This window comes from Melanerpes formicivorus, unplaced genomic scaffold (genome assembly GCF_026170545.1).
Source record: "Melanerpes formicivorus ecotype bairdi unplaced genomic scaffold, bMelFor1.0.p_v2 SCAF_2, whole genome shotgun sequence".
Classification (NCBI taxonomy): domain Eukaryota; kingdom Metazoa; phylum Chordata; class Aves; order Piciformes; family Picidae; genus Melanerpes; species Melanerpes formicivorus.
Genome location: NW_027142354.1, coordinates 8,284,519 through 8,297,799, shown reverse-complemented (window position 1 = coordinate 8,297,799; position 13,281 = coordinate 8,284,519). Strand labels below are relative to the sequence as shown.

General features: G+C 42.9%; 1 protein-coding gene and 1 long non-coding RNA gene across 3 annotated transcripts in view; one reads left to right on the top strand and one right to left on the bottom strand.

Moving 5' to 3' along the window:
* The window catches only part of SGK1 (serum/glucocorticoid regulated kinase 1), a 123,679-nt gene that overhangs the window by 94,115 nt on the left and 16,283 nt on the right, over positions 1-13,281 (top strand). The window lies entirely within an intron of this gene.
* The window catches only part of LOC137446873 (uncharacterized), a 59,328-nt gene that overhangs the window by 36,175 nt on the left and 9,872 nt on the right, over positions 1-13,281 (bottom strand). Inside the window, exon 2 of the long non-coding RNA XR_010988743.1 lies at positions 9,513-9,630. This is a non-coding gene — a long non-coding RNA (uncharacterized lncRNA). The remainder of the gene's footprint in view (positions 1-9,512; positions 9,631-13,281) is intronic.

Sequence of the window (13,281 nt, the reverse complement as noted above, 5' to 3'; positions counted from 1 at the left end):
GAATAATCAGAGAATGAAGAGCAAGAAAAGGCCAGGTCCCCACTAAACCCTTGACCCTCAGCACCACATCTCTGTGGCTTTTCAATCCCTTCAGGGAAAGGACACTCCACCACTGCCTTGGGCTGCTCCATCCCAAGGTGTAGGGAAGTAAGGAGAAGCAAAAACAAAAAAAAAACAAACCTGCTCCCCACCACCACCCTGCTTCATCTTCCCAAAGCAGCCCCTGCTGCCTCTACACCATCCTCCAGTCTGCCTAAACAGCTCCTGCTCCACCACAACCATTTTTGCACCCATCCCAGAACCTGGGGTAAGAACCTCAACCAGTCAATATAACACACAGAGGAACTCAGCCCCAGTAAGGAGGCCCAGCCAGCACCTGTGGATGATATTAGAGTGGCAATCAATTTTCTCCCTACCTAACCGGGGGGCCACCAGGCCCCCCGGCCTTTGTTGTCACCACCACCATCACCCAGTGTGCACCATGGGCACTCACCAGTGATGAGAGGAGGATCCTCCAGCCCAGATGGGCTCAGCTTAGGGCTTCTGACTCTCCTGGGGGGGATTAAAAAGGGGAGTGGGTGGGGAGGGCCAAGTGGCCACACCTGGGGTGGGAAGAGACTCAAACATAGTGCAGGTGCTCTGGGGTTTGAGGGGAAAAAAAAGGAAAATGGGGCAGGGGTGGAGGGGGGAAGGGAAAGGGGCAGGTATAGTGGGAAAGGAGAGGTGGAAATGGAAACAAAGGCCAGCAGCCTACAGTTTCCACCACCGGATAATCTGAAATTACTGTGCATTACATGAAGCAGTGGCACAGTAAAAAAGGACATTGGCATCCATTCTTTACAAGCAGCTCTACCTTCATCAGAGGTCCATCAGCTCTTAAATCAGGGAGCGGAAATGCCCTCCCTGCACCACTGCAAATGCAACAGGCAAATCATAGAAGGTAGAAAACCATCCATAGAATGCTTTGCATTTCCACACACCCATTGAGCTCCAAGACACCTTGTTAGCAAGAAGCAGCTCCTACCCTTCTACATAATTTTTCTGAAAGCATTCTTGATAATTTTGGATCTGAAGTATTTATCAAACAATGGGCAGAGAGGTGTGATACTTAATGCCTCTAGTTGCAGCATGAGGCTTATAGCAGTCTTACCCATTCTTGCAACTTGATGATAAGCCTCGTGGTAATTCAAGTTTCCTTCACATATTCCTACTTTCTTGACCTAGGAGACTGAGAACAATGTTTAGATACCTAATATTTGTGACTGAAAAGAAGATGAAAGACTGTGAAGCAGATGGACTCTCTGAAATTAGAGAGCAAGAAGAACAAATTTACCATTGATATCTTTTTTGTTATTTTAAAATGATGTGTCAACAAATCTTCTAACTTTGGAGCAGTATCTGAAATTGGGATTTTGAATACTTTAGGTTTGCAACATTGTTCACATCAGCAGCCATTTAATTTTCAGTCCTCTGGTTTTGTCTACTTCATTAACTACAACATTTCACAACTGAGCTGGCAGTGCCAGTTGCCTATCCAGCTCAGGATTACTGCAACCTGGCACTGAGCACTCACTTCTGCCACACACAGCTCACACCACTGGGAAAGTAGCTTCCTCTGGCCCAAAATACTGCAGTTCAACAGCTCAGGTCTGTGTGATTTTTGACCTTCATACTGAACAGGTCTATATTAATGATATTAATCACTGATAATGAAACCTGCTGTGTTTACTCAACCAGTTATGCAAAGTTAGTTGGGTGGAGTCACCATCACTGGAGGTGTTCAGGAGGAGACTTGACAGGGTGCTTGGTTACATGGGTTAGTTGATTAGGTGGTGCTGGATGATAGGTTGGACGCAATGATCTTGAAGGTCTCTTCCAACCTAGTTTATTCTATTCTATTCTATTCTATTCTATTCTATTCTATTCTATTCTATTCTATTCTATTCTATTCTATTCTATGTCATTTTGTCTGCAGGCTACAAAAGACAATATAAATACAATAAAACCAATAAACCCAGACTGCTTTCTAAATACTGTTTCTCATTGTTACATCTAAAGCACACATTCAAACCAGCATTTCCACATTAGAATTATTACCATCACTGACATTCAACATTCATGAACTAACCTGCTTGCTCTCTTCTCTGCCTTCCTCTTTACACTCAAAAAGGTGAACTTTAGAGTTTACTTGAAACATTTATCACCATGAGAGCTAGAAACTCACTAGACAGTCAGGTGGGCAGGCAGGCAGGAGAGCTTTTTATGAGACTTAGATCCCTCAGACTTTTGCATGTATTTGCACCTGCTGTGCCTGACCTTCTGCTGCTTAGCCCAAAGCTCTGCAGAATGCTCCTGCTAAGGTATGATATAATTTTTGCATTACCATGGTATTCACTCTGCAGACATCAGTGGTTACTCAAGAAGCAAACCATCATGAGTCTTTTGGGTTTCCAGGCTTAATGCATTTGATAATGTTGGTAATCTAATGCTCTCAACTACACTCCAAAGCTGAAAGGCCCTTGAACAGAGCAAAGAGACTGATGTAGAAGGCTGAGGTGTAACTTCCATTTTTGACAGTTTACCCACAGAACATATCCATGGGGAGATCTGCTTCTGCAGTGGGAATTCATAGACTGTCTCCCTCTGCATGAAACTATACAGTACCTCAAGGGAACAACAGCCAGAGACAGAGCTGTAATAACTGGGGCATTTGCTGGGAATTCCCCCTAGGTTCTGCACCTTGTCTTGCAGCTCCATTTTATACACTTCTGCAGGCTGTACAGCAAGCCATGATATGCAGCAAAACTGGAACCAGTCAATACAGCCAAAGAACACACTGTGAAAAATCCAGACAAACCAAAAATCCAGCATACCAAACAAAACCCACTTAGATGTAAGCTTTTCATGTATGCTCAAAGTCCTGAAGGAACAGTAAATGCCATTCTTTCTCCTTTCTCCTCCTTGACAAGTAAAAAAAAACCCCAACAACAAGAAAACCTCTATGAGATCTGTTGCTTACTGGACTGGCACAACACTATTTCACAGTCCAGTGTAAATTTTGAACCCAATATCAGTCCTCTGAAGTATTGTTGTTTGCATATTCTTGTTTGAGAGTGCCAGAAAGCTTTACTTTGCACTTTTAGAGTTCATATTGAAGACAACTGGATGAATGCTCCCCATCTGGGAGTTCATAGCCTAGGATTCACTGCTGATTGCTGTCTGTGAGGACTGGATGCAGAAACGTAGTTCTCAAAAAATACCTGTGTTCAAAATGCACAAGCACAACATTATCCCCTCTGCCCCCAAGAAAGCTCCCTGAGCTGACCTTCACCAGAGTGCAAGAGAGAATTTCCCTTTTGACCCAGTCCTTCTCCTCAGCCCTGTTCATGCCCCTCTCACCACTCTGTGCTCCAGCTGTGCTTCTGGGATGGAGCACACTGGCCACAACAACCCCATGCAGTGCTTCAGGCTGGGGTCAGAGTGGCTGGAGAGCAGCCAGGCAGAGAGGGACCTAGGGGTGCTGGTCGATGGTAGGCTGAACATGAGCCTGCAGTGTGCCTAGTTGGCCAGGAGGGCAAATGGCTTCCTGGCCTTCATCAGGAACAGTGTGGCCAGCAGGAGCAGGGAGGTCATTCTGCCCCTGTAGACTGCACTGGTTAGGCCACGCCTTGAGTCCTGTGTCCAGTTCTGGGCCCCTCAGTTTAGGAAGGATGTTGACTTGCTGGAACGAGTCCAGAGAAGAGCAACAAAGTTGGTGAGGGGTTTGGAACACAAGCCCTATGAGGAGAGGCTGAGGGAGCTGGGGTTGCTTAGCCTGGAAAGAAGGAGACTCAGGGGTGACCTTATTGCTCTCTAAAACTCCCTGAAGGGAGGTTGTAGACAGGTGGATGTTGGTCTCTTCTCCCAGGCAGCCAGTACCAGAACAAGAGGACACAGTCTCAGGCTGCACCAGGGGAGGTTTAGGCTGGAGGTTAGGAGGAAGTTCTACATAGAGAGAGTGATTGCCCATTGGAATGGGCTGCCTGGGGAGGTGGTGGAGTCACCATCACTGGAGGTGTTCAGGAGGAGACTTGATAGGATGCTTGGTTGCATGGTTTAGTTGATTAGGTGGTGTTAGATGATAGGTCGGACATGATGATCTTGAAGGTCTCTTCCAACCTGGTTAATTCTATTCTATTCTATTCTATTCTATTCTATTCTATTCTATTCTATTCTATTCTATTCTATTCTATTCTATTCTATTCTATGAAGTCAGACAGTGTCTCTCTTCAAGGAAAGCATCGGTCTGATTCAGCAGATAGTGGAAAACAAGGATTTGTTTTTAAGACAGATTATCAGGTTGGTCATTTATTCCTCACATCAGCTGGCCATCATACTTGGCTAATTTTGTCCTCTCAATGCAACTTTTTTTTTCAAATTGATCTCTAAATCAGCTTTAGTAATTTTTTTGCCCATGTGTATCTATTTGAGAAAACTAAGGCTTTACTTCTCAAAACCTAACAAATCTGGTAATTTGATTTCCCACTGCACAAGTTTCAAAGATTACACTTTCAAGCCCATGACATCTCTCGGATTAATGAAACATCAGCTTTTGTTCTACTTTCCCCTCATCTTGTCCAAAAAAGCTCTTTTTTTCCCCTGACACTAAAGCCAGCTCAATTAAAAATGTGATGAAACTACTCTAAGGCACAGCTTGAAGTTCAGCTTTACAATTTACAGAAGATAATTATTTCACATTTTATTTTCCCTTTAATATATTCATTTATATACTACAACATGGTAGCAGATCAAAGGTCTAATAGGTCTTAATTGCAGTTAATATAAACATCTCTCTCTGTGTCATACTGAACTTGCACTAAGAAATAAATATAACAGTCTGGGTGGAAGAGACATGAAGTCATTCCAGATAAACCTGAAGTACAGCCTCACACCAATGTGCAGCCAGCGGTGTCAGGCAGGAAGCTGGGCTCCATGGTGGCTCCGACGGAAGGTCCATGGTGACTGTTCAGTCTAAAGTTTTGGTGACAGATTGTCTCCCCAGTACATTTAGGTCTGAAGAATTTTTTCCCAACTACAAAATAAAATCATAGAATCATAGAATAGAATCATAGAATGGTCCAGGCCAGAAGAGACCTTCAAAGATCATCCTGTCTGATCTGCCCCGCTGTCAGCAGGGGCATCCTCACCTAGATCAGGTTGCCCAGGGCCTCGTCAAGCCTCGCCTTGCATATCTTCAGGGAAGGAGCCTCAATCACCTTCCCGGGCAACCTGTTCCAGTGTTTCACCACCTCATAGTGAAGAACTTCTTCCTGATATCCAATATAAATCTGCCCTTCTCTAGTTTGAAGTCATTGCCCCTTGTCCTTTCACCACAGGCTCTATTATGTTTGTCCAGAGCCTCCTCTTCCCTAAGCTGAACAACCCCAGCTCCCTCAGCCTATCCTCGTAGCAGAAGCGCTCCAACCCCCTGATCATTTTCATGGCCCTCCTCTGGACCCTCTCCATCAGGTCCATATTCTTCCTGTATTGAGGGCTCCACACCTGTACAGAGTACTCCAGGTGAGGTCTCACCAGAGCAAAGTGGATCTGCTGGCAATGCATCTTTTGATGCAACCCAGGATGTGATTTGCCTTCTGGGCTGCAAATGCACACTGCCTGCTCATGTCCAGCTTCTCATTCATCAGCACCCTCAAGTCCTTTTCCACAGGGCTGCTTTCTATCACCTCATCCCCCAATCTGTATTGATAGTGAGGATTGTTCTGGCCCTCACTATCAATACAGACTGAGGGATCTCACCTAAGACCTCTGCAAAGGAGGTGGTGGTGTCACAACTTGTCATTCTGTTTTTTTGTGACACTGAATGGAAGAACAGCTTCTGTTCTTCTCAACTGCAAGAAACCTACTGTCTGAGGAGGAGAAGAATCAGCCCCCCTTTGTGTCCTTATCTGTCCCCTGACTATGAAGGAAGGCTAACTGAGCTGGGTTTAACATCTTTACCGGAGAATAGTGGAGATTCCTCAATACCCCTCTACTTCTTTCCATCCTTGTTCCAAGCACTATGCTACTGTCTTCAGAGTCCCATTTTCTTGTACACCCCACACACTCATAGCACAGATTAAAGTATTGGTTTGGTTGATTGGTTGTTTATTTGGTTTGGGTTTGGTTTTGTTCTGTTTTGAAATAATTTGTTTCTTGCTCTGTTGAGCTATAAATATGGTGCCTAACATACCATAGAATATGGTGAAGAAGGGCAATATCAAATTAGCCAAGCCAGTGTCCTGGTGAGCTTTCTTCCAGAGTGTGGTGGTAGATGAGACTTCTAGAGGTAATGCAGTGTGGGGGATGAAGGTAAGGGACAACAAGAGAATAGAAAAGAGGCCACCAGAGGAAACAGCAGAGTGATGGGGAGGCAACAAATCCATTGACCTTCCATGTTCCAGAAGGATATACAGATCCAGTCTTTTCTCTTGCCCTAACATTTCCTTCACCACCCTATATTTTCAAGACAATATCCAAACCGTAGCTTTATTCTGTTTGAGGTCCTGTTTCCACAGCAGTGAGCCTCACCTTGGCTGTCAAGACCTCATGAAAAGCTCCTTTAGCTGAAGTCTTGCCAGTGAAAAGAACTCCAAGCCTTGTAGAAGAGTGTTAATATTTTAAAAGAGCAGTAGAAGGGGCATTGGCCACAACCCTTTTGTGCAGTTATGCAGCTCAGCAATAAACCACACAGCAGCCTGGGTTGTTGCACGATTAATAGATAAAAGCTGTAGGAAAATGTGGCATAGAACAGGAGCTGAGTATCAGGATTCTTCTGGTTGTCCATTTGGATTGCTTGGCTCCTGCCCAAGAACTATTGGTATGCACTTAGAAAAAAAAAAAAAAAAGATCACAGAAAAAGGAAAATATTTGATTACTATAATTTTCTGTATTTTTTGCTGCTGTTTCTAAAAGTCACCTGCAAGTTGGGAATGTGCCCATGCTGTTATTTTGCAAGATTAAAATTCTTTTCTAATGGTAGTGAAAGATATTATACTTTTTCTGCAATATATTTTGCAAGAGAAATCTGTGTGACCGCACATCTCAAAGAGTGAGGTTTGTCGAGGAAGGGTACCATGTAAGTGGCACTTCCAGATTCATCACACAGCAGAAGTGGGTCCCATAATGGAACAGCCTGACTGAGGAGACATTTAATTATTTTCACAATGATGTAAATATCCTGAGGTAAACATGCTTTAGAAGGGAGCAGGACTAACTAAGGCTTGCAATGCATTAAAGCCCTAATTACCTTTCAAGGCCCCAGGCAGAGAGATGGCTCTACCCAGACTGATTGCCTTAGGAAAGAAAGGAAAGTTTCCTTAAAGAAACCTACTACTTTCCCAGCTCCTACAGAGAAAATGGAAGGCTTCTGTTCTTATGGAGAAAAAACTATGTTTTACAGTTTTTCATGAAAAATGTGGCAATAACCAGTGTCCACAGCTGTATTACAGCATCAAACCCCTTCGTACTTCTCAGGCACCAGAGGAGTAAGAGGTGTGATCCCAGACACTGGTAGGAAAAAGGATTCATTTTAAATTATGTCAAAAATCATGATGCTCCTCGATACCCTGCATAGTCTCAAGGAGATACTTCTGTCTGCTTTGTCACTGTACATTTCAGAAGGCAATTGGTGAATATCAGCTCAGTGGCTAGGGAAATTAATTCAAAACCTTTCATTATAATCAGACTTTAATACGTTTGAATGAAATTGCTTAGTTTACCTGAGATACACTATCATTGTCATTTAGCCTATCACATCATTCAAACAGCACTGTCTGGAGATAATTACTGGGAAGACAATCTCTTATCTACCCAAAACACAGCAGCATAAACTAATTTACTGCAAATTAAAACAGATGGGAAATCGCTGCTGCTTTTAATACAGCTGCACACACACAAACAACAGCAAAAAAAGTTTGCAAGTATGTTAAAAGTAATTGTAGCAAATGCAAGACTGTGGGTTACAACATATGTCCTAAACAAAGTATTTCAAGCATCCTAGTAAAAATAAGTTTGTATATTCATCAGAAGGAAACTGTAAAAGACATAACCTTTCCAGAGAAAGCATTGCATGCCTGTGGACAGCCCCAGGGGAAAAAAAAAGATAGATACAAATGACACAAGTGAACAAAATTTCATCAGAATAACTTGAAGAAAAGTCATAATTATTGACACACTAAATAACTTTCATTCTGGAAACACATTACAGGGATGCAAATCATCCCAACAAGGAGGGTACTTGCACTGGTTTGTAGACCTGAGAATATACCTTCTAATGCAGGGTGACCTACAATGCTGTTAGGTATCCTTCCAGGACTACTTGATAATCAGACTGTAGTTCAGGAGGAGCCTGACTGGGGGATAGACATATTTCACCATCAGAACAAACTTTTTTCCTCTTAAGCCTGTTGTTACCTGACAGATGTATCTGAACTGCAATGCAGTTTTAACCAAAAATCCCAGTTTCTGCTCTGCTGGCCACATTTGCTGGACTCTCAGCATTGCACTCTGCTTCCACATCTTCTAGTACCCACAAGAACATAGTTTTGAATTGAAAGGCAGTGAAAACTGAAAGACACCCTCTGCATGAAATACATTCAGTTTAAAGCAAGGTTTAGAGGTATTCACAAGGGCAGCCTGTTCCAGAGAGGCTGTGGAGTCTCTTTCTCTGGAGACATTCCAAACCTGTCTGGACAAGCTCCTGTGTGACCTATTCTAGGTGATCCTGCCCTGGCAGGGCAGTTCGACTGTATGATCTTTCGAGGCCCTTTCCAACCCATAATGTTATGTGACTGTGATTTCACTTCTGCCAGAATAACCATAACTGTTCATGTTGGTTTATATTATCCTTCCCTTTAAAAAAAATAGAAAAAAAAATAATTAAAGATCACAGAATCAACCAGGCTTGAAGAGACCTCCAAGATCATCAAGTCCAACTGATCACCTAACCCTAACTAATCAACTAGACCACGGCACTAAGTGCCCTATGGGATGGGTTGTCCCACCTCAAGGACAGACTATAGCCATCACTGGAGCTGGTCAAGTGGCTTTGACTGGTTGAGGCTTGGAAACATGCAGGGACAGGGTTTCCTCTAATTCTCAAGGCTGCACTGCTGTACTAGTGAGTATCTTGTTTCCTAATGTCCCAGCTGAACATTCACCTTGTTGCCATTGTCCCTTCTTCCACATTCTGTTACCACCAAAGTGTTTGGCTCTGGTGCCATTGGTGTTCCTCATCATGAAGTCATAAGCTGCTGGTCAACTGCTTGTGGCCTCCTCTTCACCAGATTATACAAGCCCAGCTCTGCAGCCTGTCCTAAGTGGTTCTGTGCACTTGATTCCTGACCATCCTGGTGGTCCTCCACTCTAGCCTTCTCCATTTATTTGACAACCTTCTAGCCAAAATTGTGCAGTTTTCCAGATTCTATTTGACTCTACACTATGAAATCAAAACATGAGAAAGTGGCCTCTTTCACCTGAAATAATTTTGAAGATTACTTTGAATTCTTGATGTTCCTCTGAAGGTTACACAGGTGACGGTGTTGCTTTCAAAGTGCTGGCTTCAACTGGAAGTAGCCAGGAAGGAAGGAAGTCCTGAGGGAGAAAAGAAAGTGAAGTGCAGGAGCAGAAAGGAGTGGTGGAAAAGATGGAAAGAAGACAGAGGAAAAACAAGGGTGAAGATGAGCAAGGAAGCAGTGCAGAAAATTATGTCCTGCCACTTTTGTTACACTGTGAAAAATGTAGACAAATTATGATCTACTTAGCAAATGGGGATGGGTCATGTTTGAAATAATTTAAGCTAAGAAGTTTTATTCTGTGGAAAGGGGAAAGTCAATGGCAAAAAAAACTTCAAATAATTGCCTTATTCTACATCTTACTGAGTATGGTGCTCAGGAGCTTTACCATAACAGCTCTTGAAACATAGTTTTCATTTATTTCAGTTGATTTATAACACTGCAGGAGCATTACATTCCTGTCTTGGAGGGGGAGGTCCAAAATATCCTCTGTCAGGGATTTTGTCTCAGCTTTCTGTGCTGCCCACTCACACCCGCATATTGAATCTTGCCTCTGCCTCACAGCTGACCAAAGAATGCCTGAATAAGGAAAATCAAATCTGGAATTTCAATCAGTTCTCCTGGAAATGCTATTTGAAGTCTTCCAAAACAATGGATAAATTGTCCATACATGGACTTCCTCTAAAAATTACTTCATCACACTGAGGGCAGTACACTACCCTCCCCACAACTCTGTAAGGATCTGACTAAGAGCTTGCTCAAGAGCTAGTGCATAAGCAGAAATTTACACAAGAGAATCTGTCATGTTTTTGGACTTGGCTTCTGAAGGAAAAAAAAATCAGTTGTGTGATGAAACTGAAGGAGAGAACAGCCCTGACATCACAGACTGGCAGTGTACTCCAGATCACCCAATGCTTACAGAAAGATGAGGACTGGTGACCTTTGAGGTCTCTTCCAACCTTGGTGATTCTGTGATTCTGCGACTAAACTTCTCTCTTGTCACATCCATGAATGGTAAAGAAGTGACTTGCCAGGCAGAGTCAGAAAGGGTTTTCATGATGTTCACACCTTGCTGCCTTTTATACTTCCCTGGATTTGTTGTAACATGGATACAGGGACTGTATCTTGGAGTTTTTGGAGTCAAAAGAGAACTGTTTCTCGTCAGAAGAGACAGCATGGAAAAAAACTTTTTGTCTTTACAGAAATCAGAGCATTGTTTGTGGTTCTTGCAGCCCAGAACAGCTCTACAACACTGCAGTTTCAGCAGGATGTTGTGTTGTACGCAACCTGCCTTCAGCTGTTGTGCCGCGTTGCTATGGGCTCATTCTGACAGCTGCTGTGTTTCACCACAAATTCATGCCTGCCTTTCACACTGGAGTGAAGTGGTACCTACATGCAGGGCAAGATTCCAGTTTGCTATGGAAATATCCCCAAAACAAGTGAAAATACTACCCAAACAGATGCTTTGTACCTATTTCCTGATCAGTCACACAATACTTCCTCTTTCTACATGGAGTTCCCCACACACTCCCACATCACTTCCTTTTTGGTTTTTTTCTTTTCCTTTTTTCCTTTTTTTTTTCTTTTTTTCTCTAGCAGTCTAAACATTTTGTGTTATGAAAAGAATTCAGCAGTTCCACATTTCTTGTAAGCTGGCCTCACAGAAATGTTGGCATGCTGAGCCATGCTCATGAATGATGGCATACAGCCTGGAAGCCTGTTTTTCTTCCCCCAGAGCCAAATGGAAGTAAAAAGTTACTTTGAAATCTATTTAAGGACCATCTGGGAAAAATGATAAGGACTGATGAAAGAGGACTTTTTACAAGTTAATAGCTGTAGTATATTGATAAAATAAGTTTTAATCAGTTTAGCATTCTTAAATTGCTTTAGGAGCCTTTGAGTTGATACTTTGGTCCAACGAAAGATCTACATGCCCTAGGATCTCATCTCCAGTAATGGTGTCAGACACTTCACAGAGATGGTGTGGCAGTTCTAGCAGTCCACTAAATGTCAGCCAGTAATCTGAAAAATAGTCACAAGTTTTTTTCCCCAGGTAATCAATCAAGCAAAAGAAACAGAAATAAGAGTAATTATATTCTCAACACCTATTACAAGAGGACTATGGATGTGCTGGAACGTGTCCAGAGAAAGGCCACGAGGATGATCAGAGGGCTGGAGCACCTCTCCTATGAGGACAGACTGAAAGAGCTGGGGTTGTTCAGTCTGGAGAAGAGAAAGCTCCAAGATGACTTAATTGTGGCCTTCCAGTATCTGAAGGGGGACAACAAGAAGGCTGGGGAGGGACTTCTCAGGATATCAGGTAGTGATAGGATATAGGGGGAATGGAATGAAGCTGGAGATGGAGAGATTCAGGCTGGATGTGAGGAGGAGGTTCTTCACCGTAAGAGTGGTGAAGCCCTGGAATGGGTTGTCCAGGGAGGTGGTTGAGGCCCCATCCCTGGAGGTGTTTAAGAGCAGGCTGGATGAGACTCTGGCCAGCCTGATCTAGTGTGAGGTGTCCCTACCCATGGCAGGGGGATTGGAACTAGATGATCCTTGTGGTCCCGTCCAACCCTGACTGATTCTATGATTCTAAGACCTTGAAAAAGGCAAGTGAGTGAACACTCAAAACGCCTTCATTATATTTGCTTGTGAAGTTTAACCTTATAATTGGGTTGTACAAGGTGGTCCATGGATAAGTTTTCCAAAAACCTGAGTAATCTCTGAATTAACAGGATTTGAGAAACACTGTTTAATGGGAAGGAAGGCACAAGACACTAAAAAATGCTCAAAGATCTTTATTTCCTATGCTACCAGCCACAAACAGGCTTATACAACAAAGCAGGACTTCATGTCTGAGGCTCATAATATTCTTCAGTATTTAAAATCACCACATCTGAGAGTAAAAATGTGTATAAAGAAAAAACACTCATTACACTAATGAATTAATGTTGGTTCTCACAGTTTCTAACATCACAACAGCCTCCTTCCCCAAGAACAAGTCACATTTTCCTATTAAGCTGTCTTTAACAAATGTGTTCACTAGCTCATTAGTCACAGACTGAAAGACTCACAGAATAGCTTGGAAGGGACCTTAAAGATCATCTAGTGCCGACCCCTCCGTCATGGACAGCGACATGTCCCACTGGACCAAGTTGCTCAAAGCCTCCTCCAGTCTGGTCTTAAACACTTCCAAGGATGAACTTTTCACAGCTTCTCCAGGCAACCCATCCAGTGTCTCACCACCTTCAGAGTAAACAACTTGACATGTAACTAAGTTCCAGGAAGCACAAACACATACATAGAAGTCCTTTTCTACTGTTCTATGACTCATCTCACACAGGCAAAGTTTACCAGTTGTGGCTGCAGCAACTAAAGACAAATACACTTGAAACAAACAGGGTGAGTGCTTGGGCTTCAGTGATGATAAGTCATTACTGTGACCTGAGACTAAATGAAAGAGTTGTAAGTTCTGTGTATGCTGCTCAAATTAGAAAAGTTAAACAAAAGAGAATATAGAAGATATATTAAATGAAGAAGCATGATCACAGTGATGAATATATATGTGTAATATTAGATGAGAAAAACATGGTCTGCAAATATACTTGAGTGCCACCTCCAAAGCTGAGTGTACTTCATTACCACGTCACTATCCATTCTGAAACAGGTATAGTGAGATCGAAAAAGGATATGGATACAGAGTTACTACTCAGCTGACTCTGGCACATGC